This window comes from Atheta coriaria, unplaced genomic scaffold (genome assembly GCF_025399875.1).
Source record: "Atheta coriaria isolate IRGN ID8LTWV9N9 unplaced genomic scaffold, Caltech_Dcor_3.1 hic_scaffold_6_pilon, whole genome shotgun sequence".
NCBI classification, from domain to species: domain Eukaryota; kingdom Metazoa; phylum Arthropoda; class Insecta; order Coleoptera; family Staphylinidae; genus Dalotia; species Dalotia coriaria.
This window is the reverse complement of record NW_027045448.1, coordinates 2629426-2654327: the sequence shown is the minus strand read 5'-3', so window position 1 is coordinate 2654327 and position 24902 is coordinate 2629426. Positions and strand designations below refer to the sequence as shown.

General features: G+C 36.7%; 1 protein-coding gene across 3 annotated transcripts in view; it reads right to left on the bottom strand.

Annotated features, from left to right (window-relative positions):
* The window catches only part of ckn (CRK like proto-oncogene, adaptor protein), a 121949-nt gene that overhangs the window by 35864 nt on the left and 61183 nt on the right, over positions 1-24902 (bottom strand). Inside the window, exon 1 of one of the 3 annotated variants that reach the window (XM_065305788.1) lies at positions 12381-13172. The exons of the other annotated variants lie outside the window; for them this stretch is intronic. The gene's annotated coding sequence lies outside the window, so the exon portion shown is untranslated. Of the gene's footprint in view, positions 1-12380; positions 13173-24902 lie in introns of those variants that run through there. 3 annotated transcript variants of the gene reach the window in all.

Sequence of the window (24902 nt, the reverse complement as noted above, 5' to 3'; positions counted from 1 at the left end):
TGTAATTCTACCCTTCCGTAACTTTCGGATGATGTGCTACTCTGCTCCTCCGCACTTTTCGCGTTAGTTCTTCGCACAGCGGCGACAGTGGAGGAAAAGAGCATTGAGATCACCGGAAATACTAAACTCCTGCACGTCGCGCTTCCCCGTCGTCCGGTCGAAGACCGTTACTATCCGGAAGGCAGCGGCACAACGTCCCGCACCCTCGCATCAGGAGTGCCCCGAGTGTCGATACACATTCGTACACGCAGTCTGCCACTCCTGCAACTGACAGCTGAAACGGCCCCATCAACCAACCAAGGCGCGGAGGACCTCGTTTGGTGTTCCTTGTTGCGCGTTACGAATGCGAAAGATTTTTCATATTTTTTCCCGCTGCTGCTTCCGTCTTTTTTCTCTGGGGGTGCAATTTATTCTGTTTTCTCTTCGTGAGGGGACACGTTTTCATTTTTGGGCTTGTTTCACACTTGGGGCGAGTGTCGCATATATGGAACGTATGACAAAAAACAGCATTCTGACGCATTTCCCAGGTCATATAAATTCTCATTCGCACAAAACAAAGTGGCATTTCATTACAGAGTCAAGTCGGCAATACAACAACTAAACGATGTAGGTTTACAGATATTTTCAGCCCAAAAAGAATATTTATTTATGTGATATAAATCTCTGGTTCTAAACGAGGAATATTCATTCTATTGATGTTTCCACTAATGGAAATTGAATGTAGCTACTGTGGCTCCTTTTTAATATATGATAACTTGTAACATTCCGCTGCGCGCTTGTTTCGTGTTTGCATTCTTTGTTAGCGAGTTCATTCTCCCAAGTCAGTCAGAAGCGGATTCGTATTTCGTGTTTGCTTCTCTACTAATGGGGTCGAATCGAGTCCGTGCGCGCGAAGCACTCGCCTAATGTTGATTTTTGCGGTTTTCTCCCACTGATGGCGGCCACTTTCCGCCCGAGGGGTCGACGTGAAGGGTTGCTACACATTTGCGCAGGCTTTATTTATTTATATTGAGCACAACAACAGCATAAAGTAAAACTTGTGCGGTCGGCCGAAAATTTAAACACCCATTCCTCAAGACCTCTTGTCTGCGTACGTCCCACTATTTAGTACCCTAATTTAAAACGATAATAAACCTGCCCATCCTAAGTAAGTGCCCTCGTTCAGAGTTGGGTTCATGAACGTTTAACTAATTAGAAGAAAACTATTAATAATCCAGTACACCGATAAATAATGGAATGTTAATGCATAAAGGTTTCTTCCAAAATTGTCGACGAAGTAAAGTATCGATTGTAAACTTCGCTTGTCAATAATGCATGCGGCATCCACGTGCCGGCTGACTTTCTTGCTCCGTGAACCACGACACGACGAACAGGTAGGTCATTTGGATAGTTGTAGCTTGGATAGCTTCCAGCGGGGTCTGCGGAATATTATCCGGACGTGAGTTTCATTTTGAAAAGGGTCATTTTCGTAAAGGTCGTGATTGAAGAGTGTCGAACGAGTCGAGGCGAAAAGGAAAACTCGTCCGCCAGACTAGCAACGCGTCACAGGCGTTAAGGGCAATTTAGTTTGGAAAGGCTCTGAACATGTTTGCTTATTTAGTGGCACAAACCCATCAGAATTCTGACCATCATAAAAAATCTAAAACGACTCAACAAAATTTATAAATTTACAAAATATCACATCAAACCTACTGGGTTAAAACTGATTAGCAGCGGACTAAAAAATCAACGACCCTGTATAACAGTTCCCAAAATGAATAAGGCACACCACCTAAAGTGGCCAGCGCACATAAATCACCACGGTTATTACAGAACAAGGCACCCAAAATTGATTAGTTCCACCTTTTCAGCGTCGCTCCGATTTTTCTCATCATCCAGTTATCTGCAGTTATTTATTTCCATAGAATTTATACGCGGAGCGGTTGTGAATCGCGCACGTGATTTTCTATAGCCGTGGTGGTTTTCATCCGGTCGGCGGCCATCATTTATCTATATATTCTATAGGCACAACCAAGTGCTACGCCGGGCGTTATACAGATAGACTCGGGCGATTCCAAGGATCAGGACGTAAAAGGGCATAATTTCGGTATATTTGCAGTCGAGTCACACACAATCAGACATCAAGCCTCCACCACCCCGCCGCTACCACTTCAGCGCTGGTCGTTCGTTCGTGCGACGCCGATTTGATGACGCCAATCGACCAAAAACGAACGCCTAGCACGCGCAAATAATCTCAGGAGCTTAGCAATAATAATCTCTTTTCTAATGCGCGGCCTCGCCCAAGATTGCAGTCACATCCTAACGATGTATAGATCTAAATAATGGATCTCGGTGAAAAAGACTGGAGAATCCGTCATAGCATGACTTGATGATGATGCCACCACGTTCCTTCTGACGTGCGCGCCTCAGCATCCAACCCCATATTCAATGTGCATGCCAGAAACTCATCCTTCTTGCCTTTTCTGGTGGGAGGAGGAAAGAGGAGTTCGTTACGCCTCACGTGGCGGTGGTTTTGTGCGTGCATCGTGATCCTGATCACGGGATATTAAGTCCCGGCGTATTAAGAGAACCGTTACGTGCATCCCATTGGCAATTTTCTTCCTGTACATTATAGTGCGATCTAACCAAACAACTAACCGAAGCGTACCTCACCAGCTGTGAGCGCTACGCCGGTGAAATTGCTACGAAGCCCGAAACTCGGTGTTAGCGATGGTGTCTTCCGCTCGGCATACGAAACATGTCGTCGACGGCGGCGCCTTACTTATTATTCCGTGACTATTGTTCCTAGTTTTGCCAGCACTGCGAATTGCACCGACTTGCTATTTCATTTTCACTTTATAGACGTGGAAACCCGCCGACGTGCACATGCGGATGCGGTAAGAACATCTTGTCTTATGTTCTTTCATTAAAATTTCGATCTTCAAAATGCACGTGCCGAACCATGTCAAATATTACAGAAGCCACGACAAAAGAAAGATGATAAGTATACGAGCATCAAATTTAATTTAGTTTTTGTTAACTTTATTATTTGCCACGTGCATGTGTAGAAATAATAGTAACTGTCACGTCAACGCTATTTTTATATTTCCTTTCCATGTGTAGTGAATGTAGTATGGAAACACAAAGTCATATGCAAAAATATTCCAAGAAAATTCAAATGAGGGTGAGTGTCGCGTTTGTGCATACACATCGAGTGCTTTTTGCATTACTTCCGTTTCTGTTTTGAGGCGTTCTTCGGCAACATTTTCGATTTGCACGTTTTTTAAGAGTACCCTTGTGTCAGCCGTAAGTAAAAGTGCACTTAGCAATTAAAATTTTCACATCTATTTTACCACATTCAGCTGTCGCAAAAATAAAAATAAAACTAAAAGAAGCAAATCTGCTAAAAAATTAAACGAGCGAAAGACAAAAACGTAAATAATAGGTAAATTAAACGCGCATTTGCCGGCGCTGCGTCAACAACATATTTTATAAATCACCGCTTATGCAATATATTAAATAATAAAACACCCCCCTGCTACTTCATCCCTTGCCGTTGGCTTCGACTCGATTTTCGGCAGTCTTACCCGCCGCCCTCGTGCGTCCACAGCAAAACGGTGCTGCGTACAAATATGAAAAATCCCTGGAGATGTAAAACGGGAGCGCGTTTCGAGGCCTGGGTATCACCGGTATCACGGGTCGTTATGGCAACCAAACACGTCCAGGGTGTCTGTCTGCCTAATACGACCGTCGCCGCCGCCAACGAATGAATCTCGCTTCGTAGCGCGTGTTAGCACCGTTACTCGCACTTTCCGCCCCCACAACGTCGACAAACAATATGGCAACGTATCAAGCCGTTCGCTTTGTGATCTTGTCATCGCCTGCATCGCTGCAGCAAAGTTATGCTTTAGCGCGCGCTGCGAAAATGGTGATTACACGAGACACAACAGATCAAAAGTGAGAGGATGGCTTGATTAATGTATGACATGATTAATCACTTAACTACTCGAGCACTTTTCATATTGTTTGTCATAATACGATTTGTAAATGTAAACGTTTCACTTTCTCAAATCGAAACGAAGATCTTACAAACACGATGACAAGATGTAAAATGGCCATAGCAACGTCGCGTCGACGATGTCTCTTATTCATATTTGCGCGACGCGGCGAGGTATGAGATGAGATATGAGAAGCACTTAGAAAACAATTTTGAGTAGCAGATGCACTTACAACTATTGTGCATTATCTATGGCGGCGCATCTGCACGTACGGCGCACGCATTTAATAACGGCGGTGAGAGGAGCAAACAAACAAACCATGCCTTTAAATTTCCACTTTAAAGTAATTTGTATGCCATAAGTACTGCAAAGTATTTAAGGATGTTGTCTCTCGACAAAGTGAGCCGAGCAACGTGGAAAATTATAGCCGTGCGGCGGGGCACATGTAAATTCAAAATAAATATTAGATAATCGCTATGAAACAGGAAACAGCGGCTCGAATTAATACACAACATAAATAAACAATATTTACAAACAATAGAAGTTTCGAAGAAGTAAAAAAGCACAGCACAAGCTTGCGTTTGAATTTTCAATGAATTGTCATAAATTCAACGTCGGCACTTTTGAGAACAAGTTCAGGCATTGAATAATAAGCAATTTGATTTGACTTCAACTCCTCGAACAATTGACTATCTACTATCTCGGCGAGAACAACTAGTTACTTATTGTAAGAAATAATAATAATATATAACTCTTTTTTATTCGAATTTTTACATTGAACAGCATATGTGCAAACGCCTTTTGTTCAATTTTTTCTCTGCTTTTGAAAAACCTGTTAACCTACATTAACAGCAATGTCTTCAATTTGTTTCACTTGAACGCGGAAATGAGCTCAAACCACAGTCAAGTTTTTCTTAGGCAAACTTGTTTGAAACTGTTGAATATTTTTTAAGCAAATATCTGAAGATGTAAGATGCAGATATGTGAGAATGTTTATCGTACCACCCGCATATGTATGTCAACGAAATTTCATTGTGTCACTCTCTGTTCAAAATGCAACACCAGTGAAAGTGAAGCAATTTCTCGAGCAATGTCAAGAAGTTCGAGACATTCTTTGAAAGCACGCGCCCGAGGTGAGAAATGAAAAATATGCTCGCGATGCCTTTAATTTTCAGCCGCATTAACAACGTACGCATACCTGATTGTGATTTAAGATAGGAACACATTTCCATTACGTTAAAGGCACGTATCATCAGCAATACCGATCGACATCTTTTTTTGTGTGTCTTGGAAATCCTCGGCATATTTGGCGTCTTTGTTTCGGCCATGCTTGTTTACCATTCAGAAGTATGTAGACGGTAGAAAGTCAGTAGCAGTAAATTAAAGTGAATGAGAGCCAAGTTCGAAAAACGATTCTTCGTTGTCCGTGAAGATTTATTTTCGCTTGGTGTTTTGTATCGGTGTTGGACAAATGCAAGAATTTGCGGAATTTATTTAGTGTGCGAGTAATCTACTGATGTATGCGGGAAATTTACTGACGTGGAAATCTACGATATTTTCGAAGATTTATGAAATACAAAAAAGCAAAGAAATTGAAAACAACATGATTCATTGTGTCTACATCATATACAATCACTACAATAGTGAAAATCGTCATCCGTCATCAAATAAATAAATTTAAAAAAAGTGCATTTGTCATTTGCATTTTGAGATTGAGCTAGCAAATTAACATTAGTTGCACTGCAATGGCAATTTAATGCCTAGACAAGAAAGTTAAGACTTGTTTAATTGTAATAAATCTATTAGGATTGATGCACGTAAAAGAATATTTTTCTAGTTCGATATGAATACAGAATATTTTGGTATCCACAGCGTAGAATAGTTTCCCACATACACAGAAGTCATAAAGATGATTAACGTTGAAGCTTTGTGTTCTTAATCCTTTTAGAACTGCATAGTACAGTTGAACATAACATAAAGATTTTCCACGAAGAATTGCGCCGAATATAAAGCGCACGCAAGAGCCGCAGGAGAAACATAACAGAGAACCGCCGCGACTATGAATAGCAAAGGCAAACCAGACACAATGGTCATAAATAGCCGATAAATCGAATTAGCAAATAACAAATCACGAAATCGAAACGATCTTGCGACACATACCTATCTACAGTACGATTGCACGATTGTGCAAAAAGGGTCATAAAACACAAGCATGCGGTCGAAATGTTTCGAAAACAACAAATTGCTAACAACTCTTCGAGAATTATTATCATATCATATTTAATAAACCAAGCAGAGATTCGAGTATAAAGCCCAGCGGTTTTAAACGTTAATATTTTATGCTATTTGCCGTTTTTGGGGCTTTAAGGTTAAATGGAAATGATTTAGCAATTTAAACTCAATCGGAATAAGTGAAGTCGTGCCCTTTGATCGCAAGCAGGCAGAGTAATACGCGTAACGAATCGAGAGCAACCGTTTAAAACTTTTTAAAGAGCGAATTAATGCATATAAATATGCGCCGTAAAATCGCGCAAAGCAAGCAAAAATCAGACTTGCTCTTCTCAACGTTGCCGTTCGTAATAAAACAACCCGGTAGCTAAAACATTATTATCTGACACTAAAAGTCAGCTCATATTTTTGCTATTAAATACGGCGTAACTTACACATCGTAAAAATTGCATTGGTTAATCTTCTCACCAAAAACAGGATATACAAAGGACTCACCTGAAACAAAAAATGTGTTAATTAGACAATTTATATTGACAAGCCGCAAAACAGTTGTTACGATGCAATGTAAATTGCACCTTTAATTGCACTAATACACAGAGCAACTAGGGCAAAAAGACAAGTGTATAACATAATGAGTAGAGATAAAAGAAATTCCAATGCACACTGTGAAGTATTTTAAACATAAAATTATAATTATTAGTGTGCCCGCAACAGCAAAACACTAAAGGATTTAAGTGTAATTGAACAATTTATTAAAAGAAACTTGGAGTCAGCCTGTCTGACGAGTAGAGTGACTGACGTACCAAGATGAAAAGCTGATATAAAAGAGATGAAACTTGACGTTTTAAAGGTCGCATGAAAATGGAAGCGAATTAAAGTGTAGGGACGCAACTATCGATATTAATAACCAGTTTATAGACAAACTTTTTGAAATAAAACCAATTTTATCGCCAGCGTGCAAACAGCAAAAAGTTTAATTACGTAAAGCGAGCAAAAAGTAGTTTGCACTCACTAATGTGCGAAGTGTTAATAACTTCATATTCAGATGGTATCAAATAAATTGATTTTCATAAATGTGGGTATTATTTTTATATCGTTAGACTTTTACGCCGATAACAAAAATAATTCGTTTAAAAGTTTAAATAAATCAAAACTTTTTGAATTATTCCAACCAAATCATACATTTAGCTCTGTTATAGCGAGAGTTTCATTATACGAATTAACCATATTTACATTATTAATACTAATAACTAATAAATTAAATAAAAGTTAGGTACACAAATTCATATTAATATCACAATATACCCTGAACTATAAATCATTATTTACTGCACAATGTATTATAACTTAACTTTATAGTACTACGATTTTAACTTCTTAAAGCCATAAAACCAGATCAAAATAAAAGAAAAATATAATGAATTAAATATGAACGTGTAAATTTCACATAATAAAGTCAATTTTATTAAGCGGTTTGTTGAAGCTGTCTGATACCACTACAGTCCATTTACAAGTACCAAGACCTTGCCTTTTACACACATCTCACCCAAACAAAAAAACCGCTTGATCTTTGCAGTGATTCACGTGCGAAAAGAGTGCACATATGCGTAAGGATAAATACAAATGTAAATAATCAACGCAGTGGAAACGACTCACTGCTGCGACGCGTCTTTACGATTTCTAATAAAAGTCGCGAGATAAATTCATAAATAAAATGCTGAAGGTTAGTCCACGCAATATGATACAGTGAATAGCGCTAGTGAAGAAGTCATGAGATCGTTTCGTCTGACCATTGCGACCATTGAAGACGGGTTCGAGTTTTCAGGTGCACTTCAACCGCAAACAACCAAGTGCAGTTGGAAATTTATCGTTATTGCAATAAGTGTATGTATAGTAATAATATTATTGCGCCCAGGATACTAAACCACTAAATAATTTTAAAAAGCAAAGCTTGGATATTTAATGGCTGTTCTTCAAATTTTTCATTTTCTTCTCATCCAGTTATTTTACAATTTATAGTTAAGTTACACCGTGTCGTAAGTTGCTTGAAAAAGTAGATAGCTATGTTGTAATGCGTAACGAGACCTACTCGTACTATGTAAAAAATCTCGGACGAGTCTTACTGAAGTATAAGGTAGAACAAACTGACTGTCGATTAAACATTTTTCCTGCGGTCGCAGCGTCCACACAAGCCGCAAACAAGTAATATTTGTTCTCGGAAACAGCCTGCATGGTCAAGTTCAAACTCTTTTGCAATCAATACATATCAACGGTGAGCATCACCGTGATGCAACAAAATTACATTTAAACCTGATACAAGAAATAGAATAAAAGTAATATTAATTATTTTTATAAAGAACAATATCATGCACAATCAGTCAAAACGGATATGATATCTCATAGCCGAGTTACCTACCAGTAGAAAACGTGAGAATGACAGTTTTAATAGTCGTAGTTATTAATTAATGAGTAATAAACATGAATAATTTTGGCAAAACTAATAAACATGCTTAAGTGAATATTTTTTTTTATTTCTAATAGGTTGTTTGTATCCAAAGATACAGTTCAAATTTATGACTTCTTGCAATATTAAATTTTAATTATTTGTAACTTGAAGTCAAACAAGTTAAAAAACAAAGTCGTTAAGCAATTATATGCAGAATTTAATGATGAATATATTTCTGAAATAACAAATTAGTAGCAAAGGGTTTTTAATCATATAATTAACAACTTTTCGTAGCGTCTGTGAGAGTAATATAGTCGTTAACAATAACTAATAAATTATCATTATACGCTAATTATGCGTTACTAAACGACTATGACACAAAATGTAAGAAATTCACTTCATGATTTATTAGTATATTTTTAAGATATTAAAGAATATATAAATCTATATTTATCCCGACTTAACTGTAAATGTTTTTATATCCGCATTTAACATCTAACCTCGTGACTTAACAAAAAATCTCATAGTGACTCAATCACATCAACTTTAACTTGCAGCGTGTGCAGACAAAGTGTTGCCAATTTATGATAAAGCGATTAGGCAAATTGAGCCAAAAATTTATTTGGTGCTTGTGCAAGAGAAACGTTCTCGAATCTTGCGTGTTCCATTTTGGAGTTTAGCCCGCGGCTAAGAAACGAAACGTGCAAAAAATAAACAAAGAACTTCATTCGGTTACGTGGATTTACACTGCGTAAATCGATTTGACGTTCATTTAGACACTGATTTTTGCCGACAAAAGAATTAATCGGTGGTATTCTGCGTAGAATAATTCAAATGAAATCAACGACCGTTGTTATGCAAAATCCAATCATATTTCAATTAAAATTTATATTACTGATGATTTGATATCAATTCTGAATCGTTTCAAGAGGCGGATACTCAAAGCACAAAGTACAATTAATGAACATAATGTACGCTTGGAATTAGTGATGTAAACTTTAAGTGAAATTAAAATTATGTGCAGCATACATTTTCTAGTTTAGCAGTTTAGAAAATCATGCAAAATAATAGTTCTCAAGACTTTATGATCATAAAGTAGGAAAGTCTTCTACGAAACGCATGCATATAAATAAATGTACCTACGCGCTATTGGAACATGTACACAATGCTATGCCATGCAATTTTTTAACACTTTAATCTGTGTGGCCAAATCAAGAGACCGTGATGAACGCAAACTTTCTTTGCCTTTATTTAGAAGCTAGCTAAGCATGAATAATGGCGACGCGTTTATCTTTACATTGAGAGACGCAATACAATTGGTAAACGAAAGAATTTGTCATAAAAATGTCACCGTGCTCACGGAGTGTGAACAGAAAGTACAAGTGGAAGAATTGCATGCTTTCAACAACTTGGCCCAAAATTGAAAAAAGTACGTTGGTAAATACCGGAAACGTAAATGAAACGTAACCTTTTAATTACAACTGGTATTATTGGTTTCCTTCCTAGAATATTTATTTAGGAGACTTCAGGTGCCTATCAATGAGTAAATCTAAACGATTCGGAAAAAGAAATGGGTTTTCTACTTCCTACCTGCTTGTAAATGTTTCGACGAGCAGTACCCGAGGAAAGTGCAACTTTGGCAAAAATCAAAACATAATTTTTGTATTTGACTACAGTGCTGATTTGAATTTTAGCCACTTTGCAATATTGCGTTTGCTGTCGTTTGGTGGCTGGTTCGTTAGGAGTGGAGCTCATAAAAAGCCATCGCGTTAACCCAGCCGAAAACCCTCATTTGGCCCTCGTTACGACGTCGCTTTTTACTTTCCTCCGCCGAGACTTCAAAAGTCAACGGCCTAATGTACGTCATGTATATACATTTTTCATTAAGTTAAGGGACCAAAGCCACAATATTCGTCCGCCAGCAAAGTCAACTCATCGGAGCAACCCTCTGCAAATGAACGAGTCATATATGCTTCCTGTGCTTATGAGTGGTGTGGGGCATGCCTCATGTATGCGATTCTATTCTCGCCAATGCAAGATTCAAGGGTGAGAAATATGCAAGAATACAAAATTTCCGCGAAGGGTGGGTGAACTGTCGTAGGCCACAAATTACATGCTCACGCACGGACAAGGATCATATAAATTGCTAATTAATTATTCACTTTCGTGATTACCCTTTATTCACGGCGCTGAAATATAAATCGACCAACACAACTCAGCAAGTTACTAGCCGAAGCATGAATTGTATTTTAAATATTACATTAGAACGTCTAATGATATGAGATTCGCTGTCATATTCAATATAATAAAGCAATTTAAAGTTGAAAATTTATTCACTTCGCATAATTTGATTTCATTGTGAATGCACCGCCGCGCACAGCAGCTGATAAATAGTTTCATAAATATAAATGGAGAAATGTGAGGAAATATAGTGCCGAGGTCGTGATGTCAAAGATCGTAAACAAATCTCTGGACAATCTAACCTAACCCCAAGCATGTATCTCCCGAGAGATGATGCGTACTTTGAGTTTCGTCGAACGTGGCAGTGGACTGAATAGTTCATTAAATAAGTCAAAAACCACATTTCCCCATACTGCTTCGTCCAAGTCGACATTATACTCATCACATCACATTTCGAATCGAGCTGCGTAAAACATGACATAAGCTTTTGAACTTTACAACCTTCATATGGTCGATAGTATCATTGGCGGTCTATTACAAACAAATGTATTTATTTAAACATTTGGTAAAGCCTTTAGTTGTTTACGTCGTAGTCATATGATACAAATTTGAAACTCACAAACACGTGGAATGAACAGAAAGTGTAAAAAGCTAAAAGGAAATAAAATTAATGTTTTAAAACCCGAGAAACATCTGTCTTTCCGTCCCGCACCCCATATTTCCTACAGGATGTATCAAACCACTTTAATGGCAACATTCAGTTTTAACCTGAGGTTCAAACCTAGATTTCCAACGTGATAGCAATTAGGCAGGGCGTAACTAGTGGATTTCACTCGAGAGGTGGTTCTCAAGGAAGAACTCTCATTATCAGCCTGGAGAAGGAATCACTGTGGCAAGGAAACTTTTTTATATTCAACTATCACATGTGTCATAGATAAAGAAACGACCAAACACTTGCGAGTGCTGTCTTGCAGAAGGGTGCACACACTCTCGCACGCAGGATGTGAGTAACACAATATTCTAAGTTTCCACCGTGAGATCTGGAGGAGGCACACGAAGAGAAACATCCCGCACGCAAAACGAGATCTCACTCCAAATGCAAACCGTAAAACCAACAAGCACTCAAGATCAAGACACACTGCGGAGGCAAATTGAATGAAGATGAAAGCGGGAGCGCGTCGCGACATGACAACATGACGGAATTAAACGACAAGAGACTTCTCGAACGCATCTCAGAAATTAACAAAAAAAGATGAGAAACGAGCAAAGAGGCGCTGGAAAAATGAGTGAAACCGTTTTTCCCCGCTTTGTGAAAAGAAATGAGTAATTATAGAGCATTAAAATGTTACTATTACAGTGATGTGCAGCAAGATGATGGAGAGCAACAAAATTATACGACGTGAATAATAAAAATGTTTTAAGTACTCGCATTTAAGTTCACTTCTAATTAGTTGGACACTTGACAATTTCATTCTACTTGCTTAATAAACACCCAACAGTACAATACATACATATTCTAGAAATAAACATATCAAATAAAAACTTACTCAGTAAGTGTAAATAATTCCTCATTCTTTCTAGTTAAAAATCCAGTGTGCTTTCTATTAAGTGTTTTTGCACACAGTGTTAATTTAAAACCCGAAATAATTCGCTGCGTTTGTTCACTTTGAAAAATAATATCCATCATGATAACACACTGAAACGGACAGTCGGTTGGAGGTTCCACCTTGCCTTCAGATATCCGTTGAAAACACAGCACACAAATGTACGAGCAATAGCTCCGCCATCAAACGCACGACAACGAACACCGAGAAAAGAGCATAAAAATCCCGTAAAAACGCAAGGGCCCAACTCTGTCTGCGTGTATGCAGCAAACTCCCTGGTTGTTACAACGGTACGACCAGATAAAACCCTTATCAAAGCGCGCACACACACATCTATACAACACCCACAATAAAACAAAAAAGCACCCACAGCAAACCCGAAATGAACGACGACGACGCACTGCAGCAGGCACACACCAATATTTTATAACGTTTCAAGTCACAATGTATTATTTTTCGTATCACGAGTATATATTCTAATGTGGCGTGATAACGTTGATGTTTGTCCGTTGGTTGTTTTTCATCACCGTGGTTTATAATTTGCACGTTAAACGTGTGGGTTTTGTGCGATTGTTTGTATTTTATACGCTTGTATGCAATTTAAATGCACGTGCATGAAAATTCGCAGTATGCTTCTCTATTCGAATGCGCGTAATCGCAATGCTGTGTGCTCAACACGCTCGAGAGCGATCTTGCTGTACCGCCAACGCCAACAGCCACCGAACTACTGAGCGGCGTGCGCGGCAAGCGCGCGCCGGTTTCGAGTTTCCAGTTCGAGCGGGCGCGTCGAGCAGGCAGCGGTGCGCCGAGCACACCGAACTTCGAAGTTGGGGCAACAAAAGCCCAGCACTCGACGTCGACATCAAGAGTTACAAACAGGCAGAAAGCGAACTGGAAGCGTCGTCGACGGCCGGCAGCACTGTGCAGCCAACAACCTCGAGTTACGAGCCAGAGAAGAGACCAAAAGAAACGCGAGATTACGGTCGAGTGCAACCAAACTCGCAACATGCACACGCTCTAAAATGACTTTGAAAACAAAACGAATTCCAGCAGCACCTCAATTGATATTGGTAACATAAATTTATTATATTTTTATTTATAATAAAAAAACGAAAAAATTATCGCGTTCAAAACAACTCACATTATTTATGCTATTTAATATTCAAATTAATAGTACAATTGGTTATGTACCAATTTACACATTAAATTACTCCTGAATTTACGTTTAATTTTCCCTATCATCCACTTCTAAAATTCCCTAATCGGTAATCCAAAACTAAGCACACATTGGAGCCTTCACCAGCCGAAATAGCAGTAGCAATACCGACCAGCAACATTGAATAGAACTAGGGGCAAGCCCTTTCGCGTTTTGGGCGCTTCTCCCTCGTTCTCGATTTTTCGAGCCAGCCGAATTCGGAAAGCTGGCTCATGTATGTGCAGCTACAAAAACATTGAGATACATAATGCACGACGAAGCCCACAAGAAATCCAAACGCTACTCCGCTTTCTTCGCTTCCGCCAGTCTCCAGGTTACGTTTACGAAATAAACATAAGAATAAAAAAAACGCGCTCGGCGAAGGTCTGGAAGGACTGAAAACGTTGAATACTACCTAGGTTTTGAGTTGTGACGTTGCGGTCGTCCGACGACCTTCTCGAAGTGAAGTGAAGTTTACAGCCAGCAACCGGGCATCGCACGCGCTCACATGCACCTAGATAGATGTAGAGAGAAAAGGTAGAGGTAGCGAGGTAGAGAGGTAGACGACGCAGATCTGGAAAGAAACGCAACAAACGCAAACGTTTCACCTTGGCCATGAAGCAGAACTCAGAACACTTGGAAGAGCGGAGCCGCAAACTACGCAAACAACACATGTACGCTCTTTTCATAACGTAATGTTAGAGTGCGGTCAAATAAAAATTAGCTGTTCATTATACCGAGTGATAATTTTTTAACATAAAATATTTTAAAATATTTATTAAATTAAAAATTTAGAATTTTTCTATATGCTGATTAGCAAAATCATAATAATTTTGATTTTACGACCGATTTTTGCTTAGTTTAGCAAAGTTAAGCTTTAGTTTAGTTGATTTTTTAAACTTGTAACCAAATATTTTTCCTAGAATCTAAAGATTTAGAAGTTGTAGCCATGCATATTCAAACTCCAACTTCAGAATATTTTTACATAACCATTAATAATTTTCACAATAAATAATGTTAACGTTAACAAATGTTGGAAGATGCTCGTTATGAGAATATTTTTTATCATTAGCATTAATATTAACTGCTTCTATTTCTGTAAACCACAAAATAAAGTGTTCAAACTGCTTGAACCATCCAATTTTATGTAAATCTATTAATAATTACGACCACATTACGATGGGAATTTAAACTTACATATGAAGAAGCGTGAGTATAAATATTAAAATTCACACAAAATAAGGTGTTAAAATCTTGCAACATTAAAATGCTAAAATGTTTTTTATGAGCACCCGCATTTTACAAGTCATAAAATAAAACTCTTGCACTTTGAGTTTGAATAATGTAATTAATTGAACTCTAATGATGCGTCATTTCACTAATGCACTGGAATATAAATATAGTTAAAGTTGAGGTCAAGGTCTAAAACCGGTAGATAACCTATATTCAGTTTCACACATTTGCATAAAATACCCACCAACATTTTCTTTGATGTTTTTATTTTTACATTAATGCAAACTTGAAAGCCGGGTGATAATAAAGTAAAACATGTATCCTCGAAGAAGAAATATTCGTGGTATGTATGAAAAGGCAATTTTGCAAATTGACCTTATGGCGCTTGATTTTAAAGTCAAACAAGTATCATCTTTACCATGAATATGCGGTATTCCGGAATGCATTACGTACAGAAATCTTTAGCACGTTGCTACGCGTGTACCGCCTCCGGTGGCATCAACTTTATGCTAAATGAGATAATTTAATTTTCGGATGATGCCTAGTCGGCAAAGTCTAGGTACGTGCCACTGTACTCATTCATATGTATTTAGAATTTACCCGTTTGCCTGTTCCAACGAGTGACGTGCATTTATTTCCACGCTACACTATGCTCGTTTTGGCTTTCAACATGGTTCCCCCTAAATTTAATGGAAATTTGCTTCAAATTATGCATATTGATTAATTGACAATAATTGGAAAATTTTCACATTCGTGCGGTAAATTTCAATTGAGTAATAATCCAAAATTAAAAAAAAAAACATTTTGAGCTCCCGAAAATCTGCTTATATGCCAATACCAACTTTTATCTTATAGAGAAGGGTTGTTTTTAGGGGTTTCCCGGCAATTATTCGAATTTTTCTCGCCGTACAAACCATCCTTGTACTTTCACAAACATTAAAAAAGAATTGGTCAAATTGGTCTAAGCGTTTCATTTTTAGATTATAGATTTACAATAGAAATAGAATATATTCAACCTCAAAAATAATTTTCAACCCTTGCTATACATTCATACTTATTTCCTAATACAAAACAGTCCCATAAATTTACCTACCATCCAGGCTGAAGTTACAAACGGATTTCACGCCTATTAAACCCATTTAGGCCCATGCAAACCTTGAATTCCCAATAATGCAATGAAAAATGATACTAACCAAGCGATGTGCATCGTTCGTAAGCATTTGCGCTTGGAATTGCGTTTGTATGGCACCTGTAGGAGTATTTATGCGCTTGTATATTGCCTACTTACCACAGATTCGTGGTCAAACGATAATCGCAGCAAAATATTCATGCGAAACAAGTTGCGACCGAAACGGCCTCCACCATGCACGCACACCAATTCGAAAATGCTGCCCATACGCATACACGCGACGATGAGAAACATAAAGTAAGCGTTTTAATGAAGCTGGCAAGCGTTGTAATTATGCGATTATCGAGTTTATTTTAAGGTTCGATTTGACGTGCGAAATTAAATCGCTTTACCGTTAACAGCGGACAATAATCTTAAATTTTCGAACGGAAACGAGTTGCATGTTATAAATAAAATATTTTCACAACTCAAAAGAAAGAAATTAAGGACTACACTTAAGCTGGAAAATAATTGAGAAATTACACACTGAAAAACTATTTTAAAACACAACAGTTCAACAAAACAAATTGTCAATATCGATTGCGTTAATCGATTTGTGACATTCGAAATTGGTGAAAAATGATCGTGACGATGCCCGCGTTGACTTGACGATTATTGATTTAAACGTTTATTACGCTGGTTGTATTAATTATTGAAATTATTGGCCGGATTTAATGCGCGTGAGCCTGCAGTGTGTGTCTCAAATCGGGTATCGGGACATTGGAGCGCGCCCGACGTGACTGGCCATTACGAGCAGGGCTAAAACGAAGCACAAACAACAATCAATCAATGCACGAGTTCAATCGGGCCCGTCAAGTCGGTTAATTTAGAGGCAATTAGGTATACTGCTGGTACATGTGCCACGCCGCAGGCAAGCGACAGGCGGCAGAGAGAGTCCACTTAGGACGCGCGTCCCGAAAACCACGCCGAAAACGACATGGCGGACATCTTGAACATGTCAAATGCGCAACACCACATCAACCTACCATCCGAACATCCTCAAAGGCTACGTAAAGATCTTTGTAGTACTTACTTACATATACATCGTTCAATCTACCAGCGTCTGCTGATGAGCAACCAAAAATAAGAAATAGAATTATCTACGATATAATGCGAACAAGACTATGTATAAAAGTATGTAACATCATGCACTGTTGAGATGAGATAATTTAAAGATGTGATTGCAATGTTGTGCTCGTTACGTACGTTATGTTGCAACAAGGGGACTCATATTGAATTAAATAAAGATTGATGCGTTCGCGCGTCCCGCCCATTAACTTCACTTTTATGTCGGCTGCCATTAAAACACCCTACAAAGTGTTGTGCAATTATATACAAAGTCAAGCTCTCGAGTTATTGTATCACAAATGTGTTCAGTATGAAAAATTTCAACACTCGGTGTGCGTGGAAATTAATTAGTGGCTACAGTTTTAGTAAATGTAATGTTTTTACGATCAGCCCACCACCTTCCACCTACCACTAGGCAATTAAATTAAAATTAAGATTTTTAATGCAAGTGTGGCAGGCAGAAAACATTACACACTTATAAATAAAGTTTTAATGGTAATGTTCACTGTGGTGGAAAATGTTTATACGTACTCGTACACAGTAATAAACTGTAGACATTTTGTCCAAAATATGTAACGAGCTTGCAATCTGCATGAATATTGTGCGTTGTAGTAGTTTCATTACATTTTGGTAAAATTAGCCGCTTCATAATATGCATGAGGTGCACTTAGGGGAAGCGACTGCCTATTAACGAATTAATTTGCAAATAATGAGTCGTTAGCTTGACGTTTCACGTGTTTTGTCGCGGAAAACATGCAAGTTGTTAAAAAATTAATTAATTACTGGACTTCAAAATTGCTATAAATACTCGTAGAAATATTAACCCGAAATTTTAGTTTTAGCTACGGAAAAACAAACAAAAAAGTATATTTTCTACTTCCACCTATAAAGTGCCAGTTTTTCCACGGGTTTTAGACACAAAAAGTGGTACTTTATACACGGGACGGAACAAGCCGTACATAATATTCATTATGACGTTTAATGCATTACTAATTATAATAATACTAATATACTGGCGCCGATAGGCGGATTTTGTCATAATACAGAAAACTATACTAGATTTGGTTGATTTTTATTTAGACTTTGTTGTATGTAATTATTTGATAGTAACTTTAGATTTTATAGAAACAGCCGTTTAAAACAAATTAAACAACTACACCAAGTAAAGCTCAATGTTATTCCTTGACTCCAAACTACTATCAAGTTTATATCTAATAATAAAACGACTCCATTCTCAATGACACGCTTTGTTATCAAATAATGATCCAACATTTTATCACTATCTCTTGTACTTGACAGTTTCCACAAAGTAACACATACAATAATAAAATCTTTTACAGTCTTTATCTAGCGAGTTGACGTTATGAGCATGTGCTCATTGCGTAAGCACTTTACTAATTAAATGTGACACAACAACTAAATTAATTCCTGCTACTTAATGTCCGTCAGACAAATAAAAAAGACACATGCTTGCAAATATAGTAATTGACACACCAAGCAAATTATTTCTATTGAGCATTATTGAGTTACGAACGTTTAGCGCGTGTCAGTGGGAGGAATCTATACATAAATTATGTTTAATTGGTGAACAATTTTATCCTCTCCTAATGTAGCGCAATTATTACACATTAGAATATCTTTTTTGTGGTGGTTTAAGTTTCAATAATTGTAAAGCTTGACGAAAATAACCGAAACAAAATTTATGACTTAATTTTATTTTCTCGACGCTTTTTATTGCGTTGGCTATTTTCGTTTGAACACTATACATAAATGTTAACTCGTTCAATATTCACGACGCCCATAAAAATCGGACTGTTATTATAAATCGCTAGGAATTCAAGCAAGACCACAACATACGCACTAATTATGGATGATTTATTGTTCTCTAACTATTACAGCTTGCTCAAAGAAGTTCAATTTCCAGCAAAGTCACTTTTGGTTTAAAGTTTTTAACACTTCAAAATTCATAGGTCATTTTAGTATTGCAAGATGCTTATGTTTAGGGAAATATAATAGTTTCAAACCAATTTATATGAAATAATTAAAATATAACTAAGAATAATAATTACGGATTTGAAGTAATATTAAACTTATACTTATTGCAGAGTAACCTAATCAATCTAGAAGTCAGTAATTTACCAGTAAGAATAATCGCTATGTCACAACAAATTTTCGAATATTAAACAAATTCAAGTCAACGCTGCCCGTTCTGCAAGTTGTTAAGTGAAATCTTAAATTTTCTTAAATATCTCCAAACTTAGTTTCCAAGTTCCCATACATGATATTCTACAAATCGCCAAGAGCAATGTTCTTATACTAACAAACAAGTAAATAATAACCATATCATTCTATCAAATATTCCCACAATGCTGGTTTTAATTAAGAGATTTTATTAAATATAGCAGAAATTCTTGAGTATTTTTTCAGCAACTCTGACAAATAATTCTTCCAGGCTGACTTTTTGATTTGAGATTACACCTGACTAAAATTTATGTTTATTCGCTTTAAATCGCTAAAAGTAGCAAAAAAAACCTCATGACATATTTATTACAGCAACATAAAAGAATAATGATTGATGCGTTTTACGGGGCGCACCTATGCCGTGCGAGCCAACAAAGGCTGTGGTAAATAACTTCGGTGGGCATTTCCACTCTGCCTCTTTACGGTTTATTTCTGACAGCACCCTCGATATTCGGCAATTTCACCTTTAAGGTTTCAACCGTGGGTATTGTTTTTCATATTTTTATGTTTAACGCGCAAAATGAAATATAGTGTGTAAAATTACACATTTAGGCACGCTAACAGATATTAGTACTTTGTTGTAATTGAATTCCAAGGTAAGTTCAATGTCAAGAATAAGTAGTGTATGAATATTTTTTTAGGTGGTTTTGAATCCTAGTGTGAAAAGATATAACATTAACTATTATACTGGATTGTAGATTTAATTATTTATTTATTAGAATTGCTCAACGACTCGCTTGCAAATAGTTATGTACTTCTTTATGTAAACAAAATTTTTAAATCTGCCAACTGGTAATAATTTTCTGAATTCCAAGAATTAGTAAATTATCCCTCGCAGTGTGAACTGTACAATAACATGTACCAAAAGCGCGAAAAAATTAAGCAAAACTCCAAACTCAAGTAAAACAGCAAAACGCATAATTTGCTTCAAAAAACGTGACGATGTCTGGGCGAGGAAATATAAATTACAAATTCAGCTGGCAATTTTTACAAAATCCTCAGAAACGAAACAATACTTCTGGTTTAAGCTTGTCCCAGTGGGTAATCACTGCTATTATGCTATGATTTTTAGTATTCGCAGTTTGCCGTTCAACATGTTATTACATACAATACCTATTTACTAACATACTTAACCAAAATACGAAATAAAAGTCATGTTCAATTTTTTGAAAACCAAAATGTTGCAAAAAAAAAATCCCGTTACATAATTGTGTTGTACAATTAAATATTATATAGTTCAACAGAGTCACTTTGCGACATCATATATGAGTTCCTTATGGAGATCGAAATTACATTTGATTATCGTATTACGAACTCGCCAAAGAAAACACAAAAACCAAATCCATCTAACGGGAAATCCATATATTAAACTAAATATTCCAGTTAGAGCGCTTGACAAACATCAATTGAAGATAATATTTCCGGATTTTCCACGCTGGTACTCCGTTAAATTCATGGTAAGTAGATTTATATATTCAATGCTGAATTGTATGTGTACGCTCCAATTTATTATTACATCGTCAAAAGATATTAAATTACTATAACGAGGAAAATGATATAACTTAATACACTTTAAGTTCAGGTAATTTATACAAAATTAAATTATTATTTCTTAGATGGAATTCATTACATTTATATTAGGTATCAACTAACAATCTTCATGAACAGAGTTCATAAGAAGACATATTTATTGACAACAAAAATAATTTGCTTCTTTCACGCATTGAGAGTATCAAAACATAAAAATAATTTTTTCAGGTATTTGACAACGAAAGAAGGGCTAAAAATTGTAATAATACATAAAACAAAATAATTATCTACTTTAAAAAATAAAGTTTCTATTAAACTTGGAATTGTTTCTTAATTTATTGACCTTAATACGATAACTATGAAGAAATGCACCCGTAATATTAAAAATTAAATCGCGTGTGGCTTCGGACGTTGTTTAATCCATGCTCACGTCAAATTAAAAAGACATTTGAAGTTGACTTAATCAACTTTCCGAACCGCTGCGTATGTATGTACTTGCGTTGCGTTTCAATGAAATGTGAATTGTGCGTGCACCGATTTTTGTGAACAATTTAACAATTTATTCACGACATTACAGGCGCTGTCTGTTTTACGGCTCGCCTTCGGGCACGAATCATTTTTTTCTGGCGTGCGTTACGACAATTTAAGTAACTAATTTCGTTTCATTGCGATGTGCGAGTTGTGGAACGAATTGAAATTAACCTAACATTTAAAAGTTCAAGGACGACTCAACCGCATGTGGATAACATTTTAGATTTTTCGAAAGAATGCTTGCTCAAACAGTGTTACAGCGAATACAAATGGACGAAACAGGTGGTAATTTAATAATAATTAGACTCGCATTGTGTACAAAGTATAAAGTAGATTAAATAAATATGGCAGGAAGTACAACTCAACCAAAACTTGTTAGTTCAGCTAGCTGTTTCATAAACTTTTTTTTAAATCTTTAAAATTCATTTTGAATATTTGGATCGAAAGCGTAAATTGAAAATTACTAAAAGCTTTTTATGTTTTAAGTCCTAGGAGTTTTTGATTGAGCATGACGTAGAATAATTTAAGCGACTAGTATGTATAATTCTAACGCAAAAAATAGTTACTGTAGTGTTGTGAAAATTATTGTTGCCTGCATCGAACAACATTCAATAAAAAGTGTTGGAAGTAATGAGGTTTTGAGAAGTGTGTTTGTTCCTCTCATTAAATTCAACGAAGAGAAGGCCGGCAAGCAAGGACGACCAAGTTGCTCAAATCTTAGGGTATGTAATCATGATTTAAAGTATAAAGTGTATACAGAAGCCGTGCTTTGATGCTTACCTGAAACAAAAACAAAGAATTGCAATTTAAAATAATAATAATAATACCAAATGGAAACAGTTATTGACTAAGTTCACGACAGATAACCAAAACAAATAAGAATTTATTGAAAAAATATCAAAAATTTGTGTATTTTTGTTGGAATTTTTTGTGAAAAAACTCAAAAAGTTAGCACATGAATTAAAATCAATAAATGCTTATTTAGCACAAGGGAGCGTATTATATAATAAAACTGAGTTACAATTACTCCATATTCAGGGAATAATTTCCCAAGAGGGACGGAGCCAAACCGGCATGCATGAAAACACCGACTGAAGAATATCTTCGAGAAAGGAAGCGCGCAGAGCAAAAGCAAACGTCAACAGGAAAGCCGTTCGACGGTGAAAAGCCGAGCGAAAGTGCGGAATGCAACGTAATTTTAGACGCCCTGCAAGCATGTAAGCCACGCGGATAATACAAGACTGGCGAATCACAAAAACTCGGCACGCAGCGGCAGCGTTGTGCCCATGAAGAATTGCCTCGAACAAAAATCCGATGGAATTTATATAAAAAGTAAAGTTAAAATTTCTAAGCGCCGAAAATCAAACGCTTTTTACTTTGTGCGCATAGAAATTTTCGAGGCGATTCAACTTGCCGTATAATCAAAACGTGACACAGAGAAACGTGTGCGGATTAATAGGATGAAGACTTGTCTCTCCAAACGTCGAGTCATTGGAAACATTAGTATCATATATGTGGTAAATAAATTTAATAACGATTGTGCTCAAATTAAATTTTAGAAAATAAAAAATTGAGATCGACGAAATTTTCGCTCTAGGCAATTATTATACATCTACAATGTTAAGAAAGTATTTTTAACAGTATGTTTATATGTTTTTAACTGATTAAAACCCACATGATTTAATGAATGCGTCATAAATTAAAAATTTAATTTGCCGCCGACTCATTTAATTTGCTATTAATCGCTCATTTCGCGACCATAAATAGAATCTTGTTTTTCGCCAACACAAAAGCCAAAAATTAATCGCATCCTTCCGGCTGAGATACACATTATCATAAACTTCCTCTTCTGGAACCACGAGTGACTCCGAAAATAAATTGGTGAGCACTAATGACGAATCGATTTAGCCACACTGGCGGCACTGTAATCGCTCTGCGTCCAGTGTGGCTGTGCGCCCAAATTGGAAAACTGGAGCAAATATTAAAAAGCGAAAAGGGACCAGCCGTCAAGCCTTCGTCTTGTCAGGTGTCGTGTGGGCTTGCTAAATAAATCAATCCGCACGATTCGGTCCATGTGGACTTGCAAAAGTGTGACAGATAAGTAACCATAACAAATTGTTCTTAAGTGGAACGCATGATCTCTAGGGTCGTATTAAAAACGTCCGAAATTTATCGAAATCTATAATATAAAAATCGCAAAATCTGTTAGTAAGCGCATAACTCAACAACGCCTAGACCAATTTGGCCAATTCTTTTCTTTAAATGTTCGCTAAAGTCCAAGGATGGTTTTTACGGCGAGAAAAATTCGAGTAATTGCCGGGAAAACCCAAAAGATAGCCCTTTTTTATAGGATAAAAGTTGGCATTCAGATTCAATCATGGCGCGCTGAAGATAATTAGCAATTCTTTATTTAATTAATTTGTTTAAAATAAAATTGCGAATCTTATTGATAGAATTGACACATACTATGCCTAGAACAAGAAAGTAAAAACGAATTACATTTTTATTTTTATTTACACTACCAGGACGAAGTCGCGAGCAAAAGCTAGTATACTAATAAAATTAATGTAGGATTATAAAAAAGTATTATATATGGGAAAACAAATACCTACTTCCCAGATGATCTCACCATTTATATCTATCATTTCGGAAATAAAATTGGAATTGTACAAGTTAACAGAATTTAATATACCAAAATGTATTACACGTACCCAGCCGATAGCATCTACACGTTTCGCCGAGCGTAATGCTTGTTTTATCAAAATTATTAATCTATTAATGTTTCTTCGTGATCTTGGAGCTATCCTAAATACTCGACCGGGTTGCTTCGTGCGCTTCCTTGTTCTCTTTGCCTTTTTATTGCAAATTCTAAACTGTAAATTTCAATTATAAACTGTATCGAGATTAACATTAATGTCAAATATTTCAATGAGCTTATAACATTTTCTTCTACTCATTAATCTATTAATTCAAACGGTATTCTAGTTTTTATTGTTGTCTTTGTTGTTGAGAGCTTTTTGAATTCATAGAATTATAAGAAGCAACTGGTTTCGCCATTTCTATTAAATAAATAGAATATAAAAATTGGGAAATGTAAGGTTATAAATGCGCAGGCGCAGGCTTCAGCCCGTGACTAAAGCCCATGACTAAAGTACTTTAATCAATTCTTTGACCGTCCGTGTTTAAAGTTCCACTTCTTATGTCTCAAAACCGTGGAAAACTGGCGCTATAAAGATAGAAGTAAAAAAAAGTTGTATTTATTAGTTGATAAAATAATTCGGTTATTAGAAAAACATGGTGAATGTTGATCGTTCAAATACACCTTGTTTTATCATCACTCTTTTATCTCACCTGGAAACCCGTTTAATGTTTATCTAGATACCCAAAAGTTCCAGTTCCAGCCAGCATTTTACCTCGACCGATTCTTATCAGTCCAACGCTTCAGTGTATCTTCATGTACATCACTATTGTCGCGTCGTGCGAGCGTGCGGCGCGATGC